At 47.2% G+C, this 22,613-nt stretch overlaps 1 protein-coding gene across 1 annotated transcript in view; it reads right to left on the reverse strand.

The window, feature by feature from the left end:
• CCND2 (cyclin D2) overlaps positions 1-22,613 on the reverse strand; it is a 574,109-nt gene that overhangs the window by 531,803 nt on the left and 19,693 nt on the right. The window lies entirely within an intron of this gene.

The raw sequence follows: 22,613 nt of genomic DNA on the forward strand, positions 1-22,613 counted from the left end.
ACAATACTTGGGGTAACAAGATACAATACTTCGGGTAACAAGATACAATACTTGGGGTAACAAGGTACAATACTTGGGGTAACAAGATACAATACTTGGAGTAACAAGATACAATACTTTGCGGTAACAAGGTACAATACTTGGGGAAACTGGTTAAAATAGAAAAAATTCATGGTTTAAAAAACGGATCCGTCAATTTTTTCGCCGGATCCGCTAGTAGGATCCGTTGAAACAACGGATTTGTCGCATCAGTTTTTCACAATCTGCGACGGATCTGCGTCGATCCGCCGAGCCAACGGATTGTGACTGACGCCAAAAAACTAATATGTGAAAGGAACTAATATGTGAAAGGGGCCTAAGTTAAAAAATAAAATCACTCTCTGAGTACTTTGACCCCATGCAGGACCCTCAGTAATGGCAATACCTTTTTTTTAACCTTAAGCTGGGCTTTAGGGAAAATAAAGCCATTTATCAAGTTGTTGTGTCTCTGATGCTTTTCAGGATTTCCTCTGAGTCCTTGGGGTAACAAGGTACAATACTTTGCGGTAACAAGGTACAATACTTTGGGGGTAACAAGGTACAATACTTGGGGTAACAAGGTACAATACTTTGGGGTAACAAGGTACAATACTAAGGGTAACAAGGTACAATACTTTGGGGGTAACAAGGTACCATACTTTAGGGGTAACAAGGTACAATACTTTGGGGGTAACAAGGTACAATACATTGGGGGTAACAAGGTACAATACTTTGCGGTAACAAGGTACAATACTTTGCGGTAACAAGGTACAATACTTTGGGGTAACAAGGTACAATACTTGGGGTAACAAGGTACAATACTTGGGGTAACAAGGTACAATACTTGGGGTAACAAGGTACAATACTTTGCGGTAACAAGGTACAATACTTGGGATAACAAAGTACAATACTTGGAGTAACAAGATACAATACTTTGCGGTAACAAGGTACAATACTTGGGGTAACAAGATACAATACTTTGCGGTAACAAGGTACAATACTTGGGGTAACAAGGTACAATACTTGGGGTAACAAGGTGCAATACTTGGGGTAACAAGGTACAATACTTGGGGTAACAAGGTACAATACTTGGGGTAACAAGGTACAATACTTTGGGGGTAACAAGGTACAATACTTGGGGTAACAAGGTACAATATTTCGGGTAACAAAGTACAATACTTGGGGTAACAAGATACAATACTTCGGGTAACAAGATACAATACTTGGGGTAACAAGGTACAATACTTGGGGTAACAAGATACAATACTTGGAGTAACAAGATACAATACTTTGCGGTAACAAGGTACAATACTTGGGGAAACTTGGGTTAAAATAGAAAAAATTCATGGTTTAAAAAACGGATCCGTCAATTTTTTCGCCGGATCCGCTAGTAGGATCCGTCGAAACAACGGATTTGTCGCATCAGTTTTTCACAATCTGCGACGGATCTGCGTAGATCCGCCGAGCCAACGGATTGTGACTGACGCCAAAAAACTAATATGTGAAAGGAACTAATATGTGAAAGGAACTAATATGTGAAAGGGGCCTAAGTTAAAAAATAAAATCACTCTCTGAGTACTTTGACCCCATGCAGGACCCTCAGTAATGGCAATACCTTTTTTTTAACCTTAAGCTGGGCTTTAGGGAAAATAAAGCCATTTATCAAGTTGTTGTGTCTCTGATGCTTTTCAGGATTTCCTCTGAGTCCTTGGGGTAACAAGGTAGAATACTTTGCGGTAACAAGGTACAATACTTTGGGGGTAACAAGGTACAATACTTGGGGTAACAAGGTACAATACTTTGGGGTAACAAGGTACAATACTAAGGGTAACAAGGTACAATACTTTGGGGGTAACAAGGTACAATACTTTGGGGGTAACAAGGTACAATACTTTGCGGTAACAAGGTACAATACTTGGGGTAACAAGGTACAATACTTTGGGGTAACAAGGTACAATACTTGGGGTAACAAGGTACAATACTTGGGGTAACAAGGTACAATACTTTGCGGTAACAAGGTACAATACTTGGGGTAACAAGATACAATACTTGGGGTAACAAGGTACAATACTTGGGGTAACAAGGTACAATACTTGGGATAACAAGGTACAATACTTGGGGTAACAAGGTACAATACTTGGGGTAACAAGGTACAATACTTGGGGTAACAAGGTACAATACTTGGGGTAACAAGGTACAATACTTGGGGTAACAAGGTACAATACTTTGGGGGTAACAAGGTACAATACTTGGGGTAACAAGGTACAATACTTGGGGTAACAAGGTACAATATTTCGGGTAACAAAGTACAATACTTGGGGTAACAAGGTACAATACTTGGGGTAACAAGGTACAATACTTGAGATAACAAGGTACAATACTTGGGATAACAAGGTACAATACTTGGGGTAACAAGGTACAATACTAAGGGTAACAAGATACAATACTTTGGGGGTAACAAGGTACAATACTTGGGGTAACAAGGTACAATACTTGGGGTAACAAGGTACAATACTTTGGGGGTAACAAGGTACAATACTTTGGGGGTAACAAGGTACAATACTTTGGGGGTAACAAGGTACAATACTTGGGATAACAAGGTACAATACTTGAGATAACAAGGTACAATACTTGGGGTAACAATGTACCATACTTGGGGTAACAAGATACAATACTTGGGGTAACAAGGTACAATACTTGGGGTAACAAGGTACAATACTTTGGGGGTAACAAGGTACAATACTTGGGGTAACAAAGTACAATACTTGGGGTAACAAGGTACAATATTTCGGGTAACAAAGTACAATACTTGGGGTAACAAGGTACAATACTTTGGGGGTAACAAGGTACAATACTTTGGGGGTAACAAGGTACAATACTTTGGGGGTAACAAGGTACAATATTTCGGGTAACAAAGTACAATACTTGGGGTAACAAGGTACAATACTTGGGGTAACAAGATACAATACTTGGGGTAACAAGGTACAATACTTGGGATAACAAGGTACAATACTTGGGGTAACAAGATACAATACTTGGGGTAACAAGATACAATACTTTGGGGGTAACAAGGTACAATACTTGGGGTAGCAAGGTACAATACTTGGGGTAACAAGATACAATACTTGGGGTAACAAGGTACAATACTTGGGATAACAAGGTACAATACTTGGGGTAACAAGATACAATACTTGGGGTAACAAGATACAATACTTTGGGGGTAACAAGGTACAATACTTGGGGTAACAAGGTACAATACTTTGGGGGTAACAAGGTACAATACTTGGGGTAACAAGGTACAATATTTCGGGTAACAAAGTACAATACTTGGGGTAACAAGGTACAATACTTGGGGTAACAAGGTACAATACTTGGGGTAACAAGGTACAATACTTTGGGGGTAACAAGGTACAATACTTGGGGTAACAAGGTACAATACTTGGGGTAACAAGGTACAATACTTGGGGTAACAAGGTACAATACTAAGGGTAACAAGATACAATACTTTGGGGGTAACAAGGTACAATACTTGGGGTAACAAGGTACAATACTTGGGGTAACAAGGTACAATACTTTGGGGGTAACAAGGTACAATACTTGGGGTAACAAGGTACAATACTTTGCGGTAACAAGGTACAATACTTTGGGGGTAACAAGGTACAATACTTGGGGTAACAAAGTACAATACTTGGGGTAACAAGGTACAATACTTGGGGTAACAAGATACAATACTTGGGGTAACAAGGTAAAATACTTGGGGTAACTTTGGTTAAAATAGAAAAAAATTAATGGTTTAAAAAACAGATCTGTTGAAAAACAGAAGAAATGTATGAAAAAACTGATGCGACGGATCCGTTTTTTTTCGTCGGATCCGCTAGTAGGATCCGTCAAAAAAACGGATTTGTCGCATCAGTTGTTCACAATCTGGGCCGGATCTGCGCCGATCGATCGAGCCAACGGATTGTGACTGACGCCAAAAAACTAATATGTGAAAGGTGCCTAAGTTGAAAAAAAAAACACTCTCTGAGTAATTTGACCCCATGCAGGACCCTCAGCAATGGCAATACCTTTTTTTTTAACCCTAAACTGCGCTTTAGGATAAATAAAGCCATTTATCAAGTTGTTGTGTCTCTGATGCTTTTCAGGATTTCCTCTGAGTCCAGAACCCGCCATATGTGATCTCTGCCAAGAAATAGACATTTGCTCAGACAATAAGGGCAACAGCGACGCCTGCTGGCGGACAGTGTGTGCTACAACAAAACGCATTCTAACAACTTAATCTAATATATAAAGCTCAAGTGTGTGTATGTGTGTATGTACAGTGGGGCAAAAAAGTATTTAGTCAGTCAGCAATAGTGCAAGTTCCACCACTTAAAAAGATGAGAGGCGTCTGTAATTTACATCATAGGTAGACCTCAACTATGGGAGACAAACGGAGAAAAAAAAATCCAGAAAATCACATTGTCTGTTTTTTTTTCATTTTATTTGCATATTATGGTGGAAAATAAGTATTTGGTCAGAAACAAAATTTCATCTCAATACTTTGTGATATATCCTTTGTTGGCAATGACAGAGGTCAAACGTTTTCTGTAAGTCTTTACAAGGTTGCCGCACACTGTTGTTGGTATGTTGGCCCATTCCTCCATGCAGATCTCCTCTAGAGCAGTGATGTTTTTGGCTTTTCGCTTGGCAACACGGACTTTCAACTCCCTCCAAAGGTTTTCTATAGGGTTGAGATCTGGAGACTGGCTAGGCCACTCCAGGACCTTGAAATGCTTCTTACGAAGCCACTCCTTCGTTGCCCTGGCGGTGTGCTTTGGATCATTGTCATGTTGAAAGACCCAGCCACGTTTCATCATCAATGCCCTTGCTGATGGAAGGAGGTTTGCACTCAAAATCTCACGATACATGGCCCCATTCATTCTTTCATGTACCCGGATCAGTCGTCCTGGCCCCTTTGCAGAGAAAAAGCCCCAAAGCATGATGTTTCCACCACCATGCTTTACAGTAGGTATGGTGTTTGATGGATGCAACTCAGTATTCTTTTTCCTCCAAACACGACAAGTTGTGTTTCTACCAAACAGTTCCAGTTTGGTTTCATCAGACCATAGGACATTCTCCCAAAACTCCTCTGGATCATCCAAATGCTCTCTAGCAAACTTCAGACGGGCCCGGACATGTACAGGCTTAAGCAGTGGGACACGTCTGGCACTGCAGGATCTGAGTCCATGGTGGCGTAGTGTGTTACTTATGGTAGGCCTTGTTACATTGGTCCCAGCTCTCTGCAGTTCATTCACTAGGTCCCCCCGCGTGGTTCTGGGATTTTTGCTCACCGTTCTTGTGATCATTCTGACCCCACGGGGTGGGATTTTGCGTGGAGCACCAGATCGAGGGAGATTATCAGTGGTCTTGTATGTCTTCCATTTTCTAATTATTGCTCCCACAGTTGATTTTTTCACTCCAAGCTGGTTGGCTATTGCAGATTCAGTCTTCCCAGCCTGGTGCAGGGCTACAATTTTGTTTCTGGTGTCTCTTTTGACAGCTCTTTGGTCTTCACCATAGTGGAGTTTGGAGTCAGACTGTTTGAGGGTGTGCACAGGTGTCTTTTTATACTGATAACAAGTTTAAACAGGTGCCATTACTACAGGTAATGAGTGGAGGAAAGAGGAGACTCTTAAAGAAGAAGTTACAGGTCTGTGAGAGCCAGAAATCTTGATTGCTTGTTTCTGACCAAATACTTATTTTCCACCATAATATGCAAATAAAATGAAAAAAAAACAGACAGTGTGATTTTCTGGATTTTTTTTTCTCAGTTTGTCTCCCATAGTTGAGGTCTACCTATGATGTAAATTACAGACGCCTCTCATCTTTTTAAGTGGTGGAACTTGCACTATTGCTGACTGACTAAATACTTTTTTGCCCCACTGTATGTGTATGTATGTCCGGGATTGGCATCCGCAGCGTCGCAGCTACAGCCACAAAATTTGGCACAGTCACACGTCTGGACCCCGAGAGTGTCCTAGACTATGTTGTGAGGCGAAATTTTAACCCCGCACGTTCCAATTCACCAAACAATTTTGCCCCAAACTACATAATGGGGAAAAAGTGTGTGTCTGTATCAAGCCCCGCCACTCATTATGATGTCATAATGGTTGACTATGGGATGGAGGATGTGTGATGGGTATATGGGCACGGGACTATGGGATGGAGGATGTGTGATGGGTATATGGGCACAGGACTATGGGATGGAGGATGTGTGATGGGTATATGGGCATGGGACTATGGGATGGAGGATGTATGATGGGTATATGGGCACTGGACTATGGGATGGTGAATATGTATGATGGGTATATGGGCACTGGACTATGGGATGGAGAATGTGTTATGGGTATATGGGCACTCGACTATGAGATGGAGGATATGTATGATGGGTATATGGGCACGGGACTATGGGATGGAGGATATGTATGATGGGTATATGGGCACGGGACTATGGGATGGCGGATATGTATGATGGGTATATGGGCACTGGACTATGGGATGGAGGATATGTATGATGGGTATATGGGCACGGGACTATGGGATGGTGGATATGTATGATGGGTATATGGGCACTGGACTATGGGATGGAGGATATGTATGATGGGTATATGGGCACTCGACTATGAGATGGAGGATATGTATGATGGGTATATGGGCACGGGACTATGGGATGGAGGATATGTATGATGGGTATATGGGCATGGGACTATGAGATGAAGGATGTGTGATGGGTATATGGGCACGGGACTATGGGATGGTGGATATGTATGATGGGTATATGGGCACTGGACTATGGGATGGAGGATATGTATGATGGGTATATGGGCACTCGACTATGAGATGGAGGATATGTATGATGGGTATATGGGCACGGGACTATGGGATGGCAGATATGTATGATGGGTATATGGGCACGGGACTATGGGATGGAGGATAATTATAATTTGCTATAACTAACCACAGATAGTTACTATGCCCGGGCAGCGTCGGGCTCTTCAGCTAGTTTAAAAATAGAGGGTGATGTGTGGAGTTGGATATTTCTACCTGGGACGAGGATCGGACCAATATTTAGGCCATTCTTAAGTCTGTAGACTGTTCTAACAATAGAGCTAAACTATCTTACCTAAACAAGGTATTAACAGATGTTCGAGTGTCTGTAGGGGAAATTTGCTAGATGATCTGGTCCTGTGATTACAGCAGCATAGGCAGACCATCAAATGATTTGGCCATTAGTGTGGATGGAATTTTCGTTGTATGTGGCCACATTTATGTTGGGAGCCACACAAAATCTAGGTCAGCCAACTCCTAGTGATATACAACAGTACAAATCTATAAAGTCCTGTGATTACAGCAGCATAGGCAGACCACCCATAGTGGCCAATGGCCGAATGAATTGGCCATTGGTGTGGATGGAATTCTTGCTGCATGTGGCCACTTTTTATTTTGCGGGCCACACAACGTGTGGGTCAGCACATAGTGATCTACAACTGTCCAATTCTGTAGTGTCCTGTGATTACAGCAGCATAGGCGCTAATGAATGCAGCATTTTGGAGAACACAAACAGGGAAAAAATGGTTAAGAGTTATTAAAAAATACCATGGGACTTTCTAAACAATCATACAAGACCTAGCGACCTACAAAAATGCCACCGATGTCAAGAATAGACAGTAAGAAAGGATAAAGAGTGGAGATCTGAGATGTGGATGAAGGTTGTATGGACGATGCAGTTCTGTGTGAACTGCAGACAAGATCTTCGACTGTCAGTAAAACGACGGCGACGATCGCGACAAGTTTGGAAATACAGAACAATATCTAAAAGGCCTCATCATCACGACCGAAACCCAGACTGCTGCATCTCCATCATGGCATACCCCCCCGAGAAACCAAAGATTGGGAAAGTCTCATTCTCCATCCAGACAACAACCCCAAGCGAAGGTTGTAAAGATCGAGGCGTACGTCTGAAACAAAGAGGCTGCTGGTGGTCTGAGAATAATGGACGGGGGCCACCCCAGAATAATGGATGGGGGCCACCCCAGAATAATGGACGGGGGGCCACCCCAGAATAATGGATGGGGGCCACCCCAGAATAATAGACAGGGCCACCCCAGAGCCGGACCCTAATATCAATGAATAGGGAGTTGCAGAAAATGCTCCAAATTCTCCATGCATCCCTTTATCAAATTTATCTATCTATGAATATCTATCTACTGCATGTATCCATCATCTAACTTTCTATTCCATTTATCCACCAGCTATTACCCTGCCCATGTGTCTGTCACTTCTCTCCATCTCTCTCACTCACCTCTGTCTTCCTCATTTCTATTTATCCTTCCTTTACCAATTGAGCTTCATGCATCCAACATCCCCATCTTTCTAATATCTATTATCTATCTATTATCTATTTATTATATATCTATTATCTATTTATCTATCTATTACCTATCATCTATCTATCTATCATTATTATTTATCTATCTATTATCTATCATCTATTATCTATCTATCTATCTTATCTATCTACTAGCTGAAGAGCCCAGCGCTGCCCGGGCATAGTAACTAACTACGGTAAGTTATAACAAATTCTAATGATTATATCTATATCTCTCTATATAAAGCTGTGTGTAGAGTCCCGCCCACTCCACATAGCCACATTCACTATAATATTCCACATCATCCCGTCAGCAAGAGACACCGGACTACTACCCCTAATATCCCACATCATCCCGTCAGCCAGAGCTACCGGACTACTACCCCTAATATCCCACATCATCCCGTCAGCCTGAGCTACCGGACTACTACCCCTAATATCCCACATCATCCCATCAGCCAGAGCCACAGGACTACTAAACCTAATATCCCACATCATCCCATCAGCCAGAGCCACCGGACTACTACCCCTAATATCCCACATCATCCCATCAGCCAGAGCCACCGGACTACTACCCCTAATATCCCACATCATCCCATCAAACAGAGCCACCGGACTACTAAACCTAATATCCCACATCATCCCATCAGCCAGAGCCACCGGACTACTAAACCTAATATCCCACATCATCCCATCAGCCAGAGCCACAGGACTACTAAACCTAATATCCCACATCATCCCATCAGCCAGAGCCACCGGACTACTACCCCTAATATCCCACATTATCCCATCAGCCAGAGCCACCGGACTACTACCCCTAATATCCCACATCATCCCATCAAACAGAGCCACCGGACTACTACCCCTAATATCCCACATCATCCCGTCAGCCAGAGCTACCGGACTACTACCCCTAATATCCCACATCATCCCGTCAGCCAGAGCTACCGGACTACTACCCCTAATATCCCACATCTTCCCGTCAGCCAGAGCCACCGGACTACTACCACTAATATCCCACATCATCCCATCAGCCAGAGCCACCGGACTACTACCCCTAATATGCCACATCATCCCGTCAGCCAGAGCTACCGGACTACTACCCCTAATATCCCACATCATCCCATCAGCCAGAGCCACCGGACTACTACCCCTAATATCCCACATCTTCCTGTCAGCCAGAGCCACCGGACTACTACCCCTAATATCCCACATCATCCCGTCAGCCAAAGCCACCGGACTACTACCCCTAATATCCCACATCATCCCGTCAGCCAGAGCCACCGGACTACTACCACTAATATCCCACATCATCCCGTCAGCCAGAGCCACCGGAATACTACCACTAATATCCCACATCATCCCGTCAGCCAGAGCCACCGGACTACTACCACTAATATCCCACATCATCCCGTCAGCCAGAGCCACCGGACTACTACCCCTAATATCCCACATCACCCTGTCAGCCAGAGCCACCGGACTACTACCACTAATATCCCACATCATCCCATCAGCCAGAGGCACCGGACTACTACCCCTAATATCCCACATCATCCCGTCAGCCAGAGCCACCGGACTACTACCACTAATATCCCACATCATCCCGTCAGCCAGAGCCACCGGACTACTACCCCTAATATCCCACATCACCCTGTCAGCCAGAGCCACCGGACTACTACCACTAATATCCCACATCATCCCATCAGCCAGAGGCACCGGACTACTACCCCTAATATCCCACATCATCCCGTCAGCCAGAGCCACCGGAATACTACCACTAATATCCCACATCATCCTGTCAGCCAGAGCCACCGGAATACTACCACTAATATCCCACATCATCCTGTCAGCCAGAGCCACCGGACTACTTCCCCTAATATCCCACATCATCCCGTCAGCCAGAGCCACCGGACTACTACCACTAATATCCCACATCATCCCGTCAGCCAGAGCCACCGGACAACTACCCCTAATATCCTACATCATCCCGTCAGCCAGATCCACCGGACAACTACCCCTAATATCCTACATCATCCCGTCAGCCAGAGCCACCGGACTTCCACCCCTAATACCCCACATCACCCCGTCAGCCAGAGCCACCGGATTACTACCCCTAATAACCCACATCATCCCGTCAGCCAGAGCCACCGGACTACTACCCCCAATACCCCACATCATCCCGTCAGCCAGAGCCACCGGACTACTACCCCTAATATCCCACATCATCCTGTCAGCCAGAGCCACCGGATTACTACCACTAATATCCCACATCATCCTGTCAGCCAGAGCCACCGGACTACTACCCCCAATACCCCACATCATCCCGTCAGCCAGAGCCACCGGACTACTACCCCTAATATCCCACATCATCCCGTCAGCCAGAGCCACCGGACTACTACCACTAATATCCCACATCATCCCGTCAGCCAGAGCCACCGGACTACTACCACTAATATCCCACATCATCCCGTCAGCCAGAGCCACCGGACTACTACACCTAATATCCCACATCATCCCATCAGCCAGAGCCACCGGACTACTACACCTAATATCCCACATCATCCCATCAGCCAGAGCCATCGGACTACTACACCTAATATCCCACATCATCCCGTCAGCCAGAGCCACCGGACTACTACCACTAATATCCCACATCATCCCGTCAGCCAGAGCCACCGGACTACTACCCCTAATATCCCACATCATCCCGTCAGCCAGAGCCACTGGACTACTACCACTAATATCCCACATCATCCCATCAGCCAGAGCCACCGGACTACTACACCTAATATCCCACATCATCCCGTCAGCCAGAGCCACCGGACTACTACCCCTAATATCCCACATCATCCCGTCAGCCAGAGCCACCGGACTACTACCCCTAATATCCCACATCATCCCGTCAGCCAGAGCCACCGGGCTACTACCCCTAATATCCCACATCATCCCGTCAGCCAGAGCCACCGGACTACTACCACTAATATCCCACATCATCCCGTCAGCCAGAGCCACCGGACTACTACCCCTAATATCCCACATCATCCCGTCAGCCAGAGCCACCGGAATACTACCCCTAATATCCCACATAATCCCGTCAGCCAGAGCCATCGGACTACTACCACTAATATCCCACATCATCCCGTCAGCCAGAGCCACCGGACTACTACCCCTAATATCCCACATCATCCCGTCAGCCAGAGCCACCGGACTACTACCCCTAATATCCCACATCATCCCGTCAGCCAGAGCCACCGGACTACTACCCCTAATATCCCACATCATCCCGTCAGCCAGAGCCACCGGACTACTACCCATAATATCCCACATCATCCCATCAGCCAGAGCCACCGGACTACTACCCCTAATATCCCACATCATCCCATCAGCCAAAGCTACCGGACTACTACCCCTAATATCCCACATCATCCCGTCAGCCAGAGCCACCGGACTACTACCCATAATATCCCACATCATCCCATCAGCCAGAGCCACCGGACTACTACCCCTAATATCCCACATCATCCCGTCAGCCAGAGCTACCGGACTACTACCCCTAATATCCCACATCATCCCGTCAGCCAGAGCCACCGGACTACTACCCATAATATCCCACATCATCCCATCAGCCAGAGCCGCCGGACTACTACCCCTAATATCCCACATCATCCCGTCAGCCAAAGCTACCGGACTACTAGCCCTAATATCCCACATCATCCTGTCAAAGCCACCGGACTACTACCCCTAATATGCCACATCATCCCATCAGCCAGAGCCACCGGACTACTACCTCTAATATCCCACATCATCCCGTCAACCAAAGCCACCGGACTACTACCCCTAATATCCCACATCATCCCGTCAACCAAAGCCACCGGACTACTACCCCTAATATCCCACATCATCCCATCAGCCAGAGCCACCGGACTACTACCCCTAATATGCCACATCATCCCGTCAGCCAAAGCCACCGGACTACTACCCCTAATATCCCACATCATCCCCTCAGCCAGAGCCACCGGACTACTACCACTAATATCCCACATCATCCCCTCAGCCAGAGCCACAGGACTACTACCCCTAATATCCCACATCATCCCGTCAGCCTGGGGTCAGAGCTGAGTGGAACAGTCCTAACTTCCATACCAGGGATCCCTTTAAGAGAGGCCTGGGGTCAAAACCAAAGCCTTGGATGGATTTGCTCTGACTTCCATACCAATGATCCCTTTCAGAGGGAAGATGTGCCTATAAGATGGAGGATGTGTGATGTGTATATGGGCAGGGAGGGGGGATTCATTTATGTCATGTGATCTCTGCTCCTTTCTGGGGGGCAGACAATGGCTGGGAGCTTATGTTCCCGGGGATGCTAGATTTTTCCCACCATGTCAGTGTCTGCTGAGGTGTTGTCAAGTGGGAAAACTTGCTCATAGCAACCAATCACAGCTCATCTTCTTTTAACCAGCTCTGGTGAGTGGTGAAATGAGAGATGCTTAGTGATTGGTTGCAAAGAAAACTGTTGATCATAGCAACCAATCACAGCTCAGCTTCTTTTGAACAGCTCTGGTAAAATGAAAGATGCTTTGTGATTGGTTGGTGATACACACACACACACACACACACACACACACACACACACATACATACATTCACTTTTATATATAGAGATTATCTATATATTATCTGTATTTTATCTATTATCAATTATTTATCCATTATCTATCATCTATCAGCTATATATTGTCTATCATCTATCCATTATCTATCATCTATCCGCTATATATTGTCTATTATCTATCATTTATCTATTATCTATATACGGTATCTACAGTCCTGTTCCCAGAGAAAGGAACAAGTAGACAATCTATTGATTATTATCTGGACACATCAGGAGTTCGGACATTTACCACTTCTCCTGCCATAAATGTAGAACAGACCCCCCCCCAAAAAAAAAAAAAAAAACCCATGAGAAACCCGGCCGCAAAATCAGCCAGCAGCAATGATATCGTTAGCTCCGGCACAATCGCTGTCGCTTCCCTTTAATTTAATGAGGCTTGGACTCGTTTCAGTCCAATTAACGAGGATGGAGACAATAGAGCGGCCGCCCGGGTGGCACCACCACGCCGCAGCTCCGTACCGGACCACCCATCGCTGGCGTTATCTCAGAACCCAATTTTTACAAAATCATAGAGGACGCATTAATTAGTGACCGGTTCAATTACTCCCAACACACGGGGAAGTGTTCGGCCACCGCAGGTCTAGGCACAGACGCTTCTCTGCGTGGTCGTCCGGCGCACAGAGGGCATTTTCACAAATAATTAGCCATTTTCTTAGCTCGGGGGAGCGTGATTAAGGCCAGGTTCACATAGCGTTATGGCAGTCCGTTTAACAGATTACGTTACAAAGCGGTATTAACGGCATTAGTGACAGACATGCGGGAGCGGGGCCGGCAGCCGGGCCGCACAGTGCCCCAGTGTCTGCTCCAAAGCCCAGTCATTTGCAGTTCACAGTCCTGTTTACACAGGCCGCCTCTGAGAGCGTCCGCCCGGTGCGAGCAGGTCACGGCGGCTCCACTCAGTATTTACAGAGACATTCAGGGCTCGCTCTGAAGCCGGGGGGCATTTATCGTCTCTGGAGCATGTGAAAAAAAATAATTTATAATGAATATTTCATATATAAAAAAAAAAATGCTCAAATAGGAAAAGAAATGAAAATTTCCGATAATCCGGCACGCTCGTTGGTGGGTCAATGCTCAGTAATTTCCGATAATCCAGCATGCTCATAGGCGAGTCATTGCTGGGTCACCGAGTGGTAAAAATTCCAATAATCTGGTATGCTCATAGGGGAGTCATTGCTGGGACACTGCATAGTAAAATTCTGATAATCCGGCACGCTCGTTCGTGGGTCATTGCTCAGTAGATTTCCGATAATACGGCATGCTCATAGATGGGTCATTGAGGAGGAAGATTCCAATAAACCAGTATACTCATAGGTGGAACATTGCACTACACAGTAAAATTCCGATAATCCGGCATGCTCATTGGAGTGCCATTGCACAGTAGATTTCCGATAATATGGCATGCTCATAAGCGAGTCATTGCTGGGTCACCAAGCGGTAAAATTCCAATAATCCGGCACAATCATAGGTGGGTTAGTGCACAATAAAATTCCAATAATCCGGTATGCTCATAGGTGGGTCATTGATGGGTCACTGCGTAGTAAAATGCCAACAATCCGGCATGCTCGTTGATGGGTCATTGCTCAGTAGATTTCCAATAATCCGGTATGCTCATAGGTGGGTCATTGAGCAGGAAGATTCCAATAAACCAGTATACTCCTAGGTGGGACATTGCACTACACGGTAAAATTCCATTAATCCGGCATGCTCCTTGGAGTGCCATTACACAGTAGATTTGCGATAATACAGCATGCTCATAAGTGAGTCATTGCTGGGTTTCTGAGCGGTAAAATTCCAATACTCCGGCAAGATCATAGGTGGGTCACTACACAATAAAATTCCAATAATCCGGCATGCTCATAAGTGGGTCATTGATGGGACACTGCGAAGTAAAATTCCAATAATATGGCATGCTCATAGGTGGGTCATTGCTGGGACACTGTACAGTAAACTTCCAATAACTCAGAATACTCATAGGTGGGTAACTGCGCAGTAAAATTCCGATAATCTGGCATGCTCATTGGTGGGTCATTGCCCAGTAGATTTCCAATAATCCGGCTTGCTCATAGGTGGGTCACGGCACAATAAAATTCCTATAATCCAGTATGCTGATAGGTGGGTCATTGAGCTGTAAATTTCCAATAATCTGGCATGCTCATTGATGAGTCATTGCGCAATAAAATTCCAATAATCTGGAATGTTCATAGGTGGGTCACCGCATAACAAAATTCCAATAATCCAGAATACTCTATGTACAGAGAGATATTTTATTCCAATAATCCGGGATGCCAAAAGATGACTAATTTCTGGAGTTTTTTGCAGGGAAAGTGTAGAAAATAATAATAGGCTGTTTTTGCAAAATTCCAATACTCCGACATACGTATACATACATACAGGTGCAGTAAAATTCCAGTACTCCAACATGCTCAGAAATAATTTTTTGGAAGATTGCCGCAAAACTGATAATTCAGCATGATCAGAGTAGATTAGTTGTCTGATTACTTTGAAGTAATAGTACAGCAAAATTCCAATAATCCGGCATATTCGGAGAGGAGTTGGTGACAGAATGCTGTACAGATGTCTCCAGTAATCCGGCAGGCACAGATATTACTTGTTATACAGCGTGAAATGGTGACGGCCTGTAACGTGCGATGTATTATGGCAGCCGGAGATTTATATCCTCAGTCTACTCTGCGGTAATGGCGCATGTGGACCAGCTGGGGGCGTCCTACAGGAAGGGACAGGGGAGTCAGCAATGGGTTAAAAATGTGGGCTGGGCCAGCAGCCTCTAGGGAAGAGGAAGGTCAGAAAGCCTGGGTACATTAGCCAGGGCAGATGTGGGCTACAGAAGGGGCACTGCCAGACTCCCGGATGGGAGAGATCTGTTGCCCCGGATCAAAGATTCATACGGATTGAAGGATTACAGCACAGGCCCCCAGGACTTTGGAAGGGTCTTCGCTGAAGGGCTCTCAGGCGCCCAGATGCCGGCGTTTAGACTACTGCGAACTTCGGCTGCTGCGGCCGTTGTGGGTACGGCAACAGCAAGTGTCAGGGAGAGAGCAGGAAGCCAGTGCTGAAATTGTCTTTTCGTCCATCCTTTATCATTGTTCAAATAAAGTTATTTTTCCCTGTTGGAGAAAAGCTGCATTCCTGGACCCTTAATTGCCTGAACTGCTGTGACCAGAGGAAGAGAGGGTAACCTGTGGGGAAAATCTGTGTCGGTCTCATCTATCTATGTACATGGGAATGGGGGTGCTCGCTGACCGTTAGCTCAGTGGACTCTGTCTATGTACTGGGCCTTTAAATTACTCAGCCATAACTACCCCCCCTCGCCCCGGTCGCCCTTGTTACATATTCACAGCACGCTGGTGTAAGGAGATTGACCGTACAGTGGGTACCTGCATGCCGGGTCTGAAACTACAAAGGCTGCATCCTCTGTTCCCGGGGGACAGCTTTGAGGAAGTGGACCTTCCCCTGCTGTCTGGAGGAAGCTCGAGCGAGGAGAACCTTCCTTAGGATAGGAGGGGGCGGGGAGAGCCAGAAAAGGGAGCACAGTATCCGGGATATAAAAAGGTAAAGCGCGCAAAGGATGGCAGTTTGGCGCGAACGCAGAGCAACGCGCAAAGCGGTGAACGGAGCGCTCGGCTGCCCCTTCCCCCACCGAGTACAGGCACTGCGGCAGGGTCCAACCGACCACAGAGGGACCGCTGCCAGGAGAGATGCCGGGTGCAGGACAGAGCAGAGCCGTGCACACAGGACAGAGCAGAGCCGTGCACACAGGACAGAGCAGAGCCGTGCACACAGGACAGAGCAGAGCCGTGCACACAGGACAGAGCAGAGCCGTGCACACAGGACAGAGCAGAGCCGTGCACACAGGACAGAGCAGAGCCGTGCACACAGGACCGAGCAGAGCCGTGCACACAGGACAGAGCAGAGCCGTGCACACAGGACAGAGCAGAGCCGTGCACACAGGACAGAGCAGAGCCGTGCACACAGGACAGAGCAGAGCCGTGCACACAGGACAGAGCAGAGCCGTGCACACAGGACAGAGCAGAGCCGGCCGCGCAGCAGCCACAGAGAAGGAAGTGTTCTGTCCGGGGAGCACCGTTCCCCGTCACCAGCAGCGGGGACCAGAGGGGGATAGAAACGTGCAGGGTGTGCCGGTGACTACCAGAAAGCAAGATGCAGTGTCCGTGAGTACAACACACGTGCCCCATAAGAGTGACCGGGGACAAGACAGACACTTGCACCCTGACTATGAGAGTAGACACCTGCCGAGCCATGTTGGGCTCGTACAAGATCATGACTCGCATTACAGTCAGCCGTTTGACCGAGACTGTGAGGAGGGTTGTGCAGGAGTCACGTTGGGCCCAGACAGTACCGTGGCCCGTAACCTTGTAGGCATCTACAGTATATGGACTAGGGGAAGTGGAAGGTCCCGGAGACCGACCAATGTCACCAGAAGGAGGAGTATTGTTGGCTTGCTGGACCCCATTAATAAGGATATCGCATCAGCCGTTGCCGGCGCCACTGAGTTCGCAGCAGGAGCTGCAGTTTAAGGACTTCCTGACATCTGCGCTATTGGACCGCCGTTATTTTGAACCGTTGTTCTTCACCTTAAGAATATCCTTTGAGATAATGTACCGTCTGTCTCCCTACATCCTTTCCCATTCATGCTGTTTAACCCTTTACCTCCCAGCGTGGAGTATTCCCCTGTAAATGAACCTGTTAACCCTTGCTCTGCCTGCATCCCGTCACTGCATCCCGCGTTCCTGCTCGTTACCTTACACTGGCATACTGGTGACATGTGTGATAATGGTATACTGGTACGTGGGACACTGGTGATGTGTGATACTGGTACGTGTGATACTGGTATACTGGTCACGTGTGATACTGGTATAGTGATGCTGGTATGAGTGATATTGGTATACTGGTGACATGTGATGCTGGTATACTGGTACATGTGATAGTGGTATAGCGATACTGTTATACTGGTACGTGTGATGCTGGTATACTGGTATGTTTGATACTGGTATACTGGCGACATGTGATGCTGTTATACTGGTGACATGTGATACTGGTATACTGGTACGTGTGACACTGGTATACCAGGGACGTGTGATACTGGTATACTGGTATGTGTGATACTGGTATACTGGCGACATGTGATACTGGTACGTGTGATACTGGTATACTGGTGACATGTGATACTGGTACGTGTGATACTGGTATACTGGTACGTGTGACACTGGTATACCAGGGACGTGTGAAACTGGTATACTGGCACGTGTGATACTGGTATACTGGCAACATGTGATACGGGTATACTGGTACGTGTGATACTGGCATACCGGTGACATGTGATACTGGTATGTGCGATACTGGTATACTGGCGACATGTGATACTGGTACGTGTGATACTGGTATACTGGTACGTGTGACACTGGTATACCAGGGACGTGTGAAACTGGTATACTGGCGACATGTGATACGGGTATACTGGCATGTGTGATACTGGCATACCGGTGACATGTGATACTGGTATGTGTGATACTGGTATACTGGCGACATGTGATACTGGTACGTGTGATACTGGTATACTGGTGACATGTGATACTGGTACGTGTGATACTGGTATACTGGTACGTGTGACACTGGTATACCAGGGACGTGTGAAACTGGTATACTGGCGACATGTGATACGGGTATACTGGTACGTGTGATACTGGTATACTGGCGACATGTGATACGGGTATACTGGTACGTGTGATACTGGCATACCGGTGACATGTGATACTGGTATGTGTGATACTGGTATACTGGCGACATGTGATACTGGTACGTGTGATACTGGTATACTGGTACGTCTGACACTGGTATACCAGGGACGTGTGAAACTGGTATACTGGCGACATGTGATACGGGTATACTGGCACGTGTGATACTGGTATACTGGTACGGGTGATACGGGTATACTGGCGACATGTGATACGGGTATACTGGCGACATGTGATACTGGTACGTGTGATACTGGTATACTGGCGACGTGTGAAACGGGTATACTGGTACGTGTGATACTGGTATACTGGCGACATGTGATACTGGTACGTGTGACGGACTCAGCTTCTGCCGAGCCGATTTTTTGAGTGGACCCTCTGGGTCGTGGCACCCACCCACCGAGGGCGAGCTGGCCTAGTGAGAAACCGCCCCCTATACAGGGAGTGTCAGGGGCAAGACCAAGGGGGTGAGCCACCACGACTGCTGGGACCAGACGGCCGGCTCAGGGGACACTATGTGAGTGTCTGACGACCAGGGAAGCAGGAAGCAAAACAAAACAATCCGTAAGTTCAAGGTATCTTCATTAAGACACCTTCAGGATAAGATTCAGTGCAAAAACGTGAGAACAAGCAAACGCGGCAAGGTGCGTGCGTGGGCACGCCAAGGTCCATAGCATGGTATGTACCAGGTGGCACGCCTGGGTACAGGCAAAGGCACAATGGCATCGGACTCCGGACAGCTGGCAACGATTGACATGATCAGGGCATCAGGCTGCAGTCATCAGGCTTACGATCTCTGGCAGCGATCGGCAGCTTCCGGGCATCCGGCAGGCAAACCAGGGTTCAGGCAAGGAGGCACGACAGATCTCCAGGCATGGTGCGAGTTAGGGAACACGCCGAGGTCCAAGGCAGGATTCCAGGCAGGGTGCGTGCTAGGGGCACACCAGGGTCCAGGACAAGGTGCAAGGCAGGGTGCGTGTGTAGGGGACACGCCAGGGTTCAAAGCAAGGTGCAAGGCAGGGTACGTGTGTAGGGGACACACCAGGGTTCAGAGTTCAACAAACAAGACAGGGTGCATGTGTCGAGACACTCCAGGGCACAAGGCAGAGTCCTGCGCGTGCCAAGGGGCACGCCAGGGTCAGGTTCAACATACAAGACAGGGTCCTGCGCATGCAGAGGGGCATGCCAGGGTCAGGGTTCAAGGCAGGGTGCGTGCTAGGAGCCACGCCAGGGTTCAAGGCAGGAGACACGCCTCACTGGCCAGTGCACATGGCTGAGACACAAGCACGTGGCACAACTAAGGCACAGGAGGCGGGCAAGGGGCAATCTGTCACGTATGCCTGTCCTGTGTGACACGACCCGAAGGCCGGTAACTAAGACAACAAGACTGACACGTGACACTGTCCTGTGTGACGTGACCAACAGGTCGGTACTGAAACAACAAGACAAGGGGAAGGGAAAACCAGACAGGGCAAGGAGAAGCCAAAGCAAGGAGCGGAACCTAGACAGAAGCACAGAGCGGGGTCAGAGAGAGAACAGAGCTGGCAGCGGAGCGTAGGCCGAAGCCCAGAGCCGGGTCAAGGGAGAACCTTGAGACTAGACATGGGAATGTGCAAGAGAGCACCATAGGACAGAGTACAGAAAACCAGGCAGAGGCAAGAAACATGAGAAGTACTACAAGGCTCAGAATAGCAAAGGCCAGACATGGCGAAACAGGCAATGCAGAGAACAACGGAAGTACTACAAGGCAAAGCAAGGCAAGGACAAACATGGCACGAGAGACAACACAAAACATGGCACAAGACAAGAGGCAGAGTACAAGCACAGAGCGTGTGCAGAGATGCACGACAGAGCAGAGTGCAGGGGCACAGAATACAGGGAGCAACCGAGCAGACCAAGCAGCAATGCAGGGAGGCAACACGATACTCAGGCCCCGACCATAGGAAGGGGCGGTCTGATATAGCACCATAGCACCTGCAGTTCCGGGTCAGGATCAGGGAAGGACTTCCGGTTCAGATCCTCCAGGATCATAGAGAGCGTTGCTAGATCCAACTGGGCAGAACCATAGAGAAGGTCACATGATCAGGGCTCCCAGAATACATAGAGGATTGCAGAATCAGACAGTGCCGGAACATAGGAAAGGTCACATGATCAGGGGGTCCAGGAATACATAGAGGATTGCAGAGTCAGAGCAGAGACGGATGGTTACCTAGCAACGGTGTGCAGCCATAAGGTAAGGAGCGTGCACACTGCTCCAGGCATCTTGCAGCACAAGACATAACGGGCATGAGAATTCAGTGCACGTGCACACCGCTCCAGGAGTCATGCGGCATAACAGACATGGCGGGCATGACAGGTACGTGCGATACTGGTACGTGTGATACTGGTATACTGGCAACATGTAATACTGGTGATGTGTGATACTGGTACGTGTGATACTGGTATGTTTGATGCTGGTATACTAGTATGTGTGATACTGGTAAACTGGTGACATGTGATACTGGTATACTAGTACATGTGATACTGGTATAATGGTGACATGTGTGATACTGGTATACTGGTACGTGTGACACTGGTATACTGGTACATGTGACACTGGTATACTGGTACGTGTGACACTGGTATAGTGATGCTGGTATACTAGTATGTGTGATACTGGTATACTGGTGACATGTGATACTGGTACATGTGATACTGGTACATGTGATACTGGTATACTAGTACATGTGATACTGGTATACTGGTACATGTGATACTGGTGACATGTGAAACTGGTACATGTGATACTGGTATACTGGTGACATGTGATACTGGTACGTGTGATACTGGCAACATGTAATACTGGTAAACTGGTGATGTGTGATACTGGTATATTGGTACGTTTGATATTGGTACACTGGTATGTGTGATGCTGGTATACTGGTACGTGTGACACTGATATACTAGTACGTGTGATAGTGATATACTGGGGACGTGTGATAGTGGTGACACATCCAATACTGGTGACATGTCTGATACTAGTGATATGTGTACCCCATATACCCCATAAAATGTAAGTCCGCAAGGACAGGGTCCTCTCCCCTCTGTACCAGTCATTCACTGTAAATTTGTTTACGGTTAACGATATCTATAACTTTGTATTTAACCCCCTTCTCATGTACAGCACCATGGAATTAATGGCGCTATATAAATAAATAATAATAATAATAATGTGTGATACCAGTATACCGTTGATATGTATGACTAGATGGAGGCCCGATGGTATCGCATCGGGAGGGCACAGTGCTCTGCACGCGGGATTTTCGTTACAAACAGAGAAATACCGTATACTCACCTTCCGACAGCCCCCGATCTCCTCTCCACGCTCCCGGCATCTTCCGGTCCCAGTAATGCTTAGCGCGAAGGACCGGAGATGACGTCACTCTCGCGAGAGCACAAAGTCATCAGCGGTGTTTCGCGCAAAGCATTACTGGGACCGGAAGATGCCGGGCGTGTGGTGAGATCTGGAAAAGAGTCCGAGGGCCGTGGGAAGGTGAGTATATCACTATTTTTTATTTTAATTCTATTTTTTACAGGTTTATGGTACCTAGCGCCACAGATCTCCCGATGGTAGCCGTGGCGTGCGTCGTTCGAATGCCGCGCCAATTCGCGGCCAGACTTAAACTGTCGCTGATTGGTGGCGCCCGGCAGGGCGCGACCAATCAGAGACGCGGGATTTCCGTTACAGACAGACAGA

This window comes from Dendrobates tinctorius, unplaced genomic scaffold, assembly GCF_039654945.1.
Source record: "Dendrobates tinctorius isolate UK_male_01 unplaced genomic scaffold, ASM3965494v1 ptg000020l, whole genome shotgun sequence".
NCBI lineage: Eukaryota > Metazoa > Chordata > Amphibia > Anura > Dendrobatidae > Dendrobates > Dendrobates tinctorius.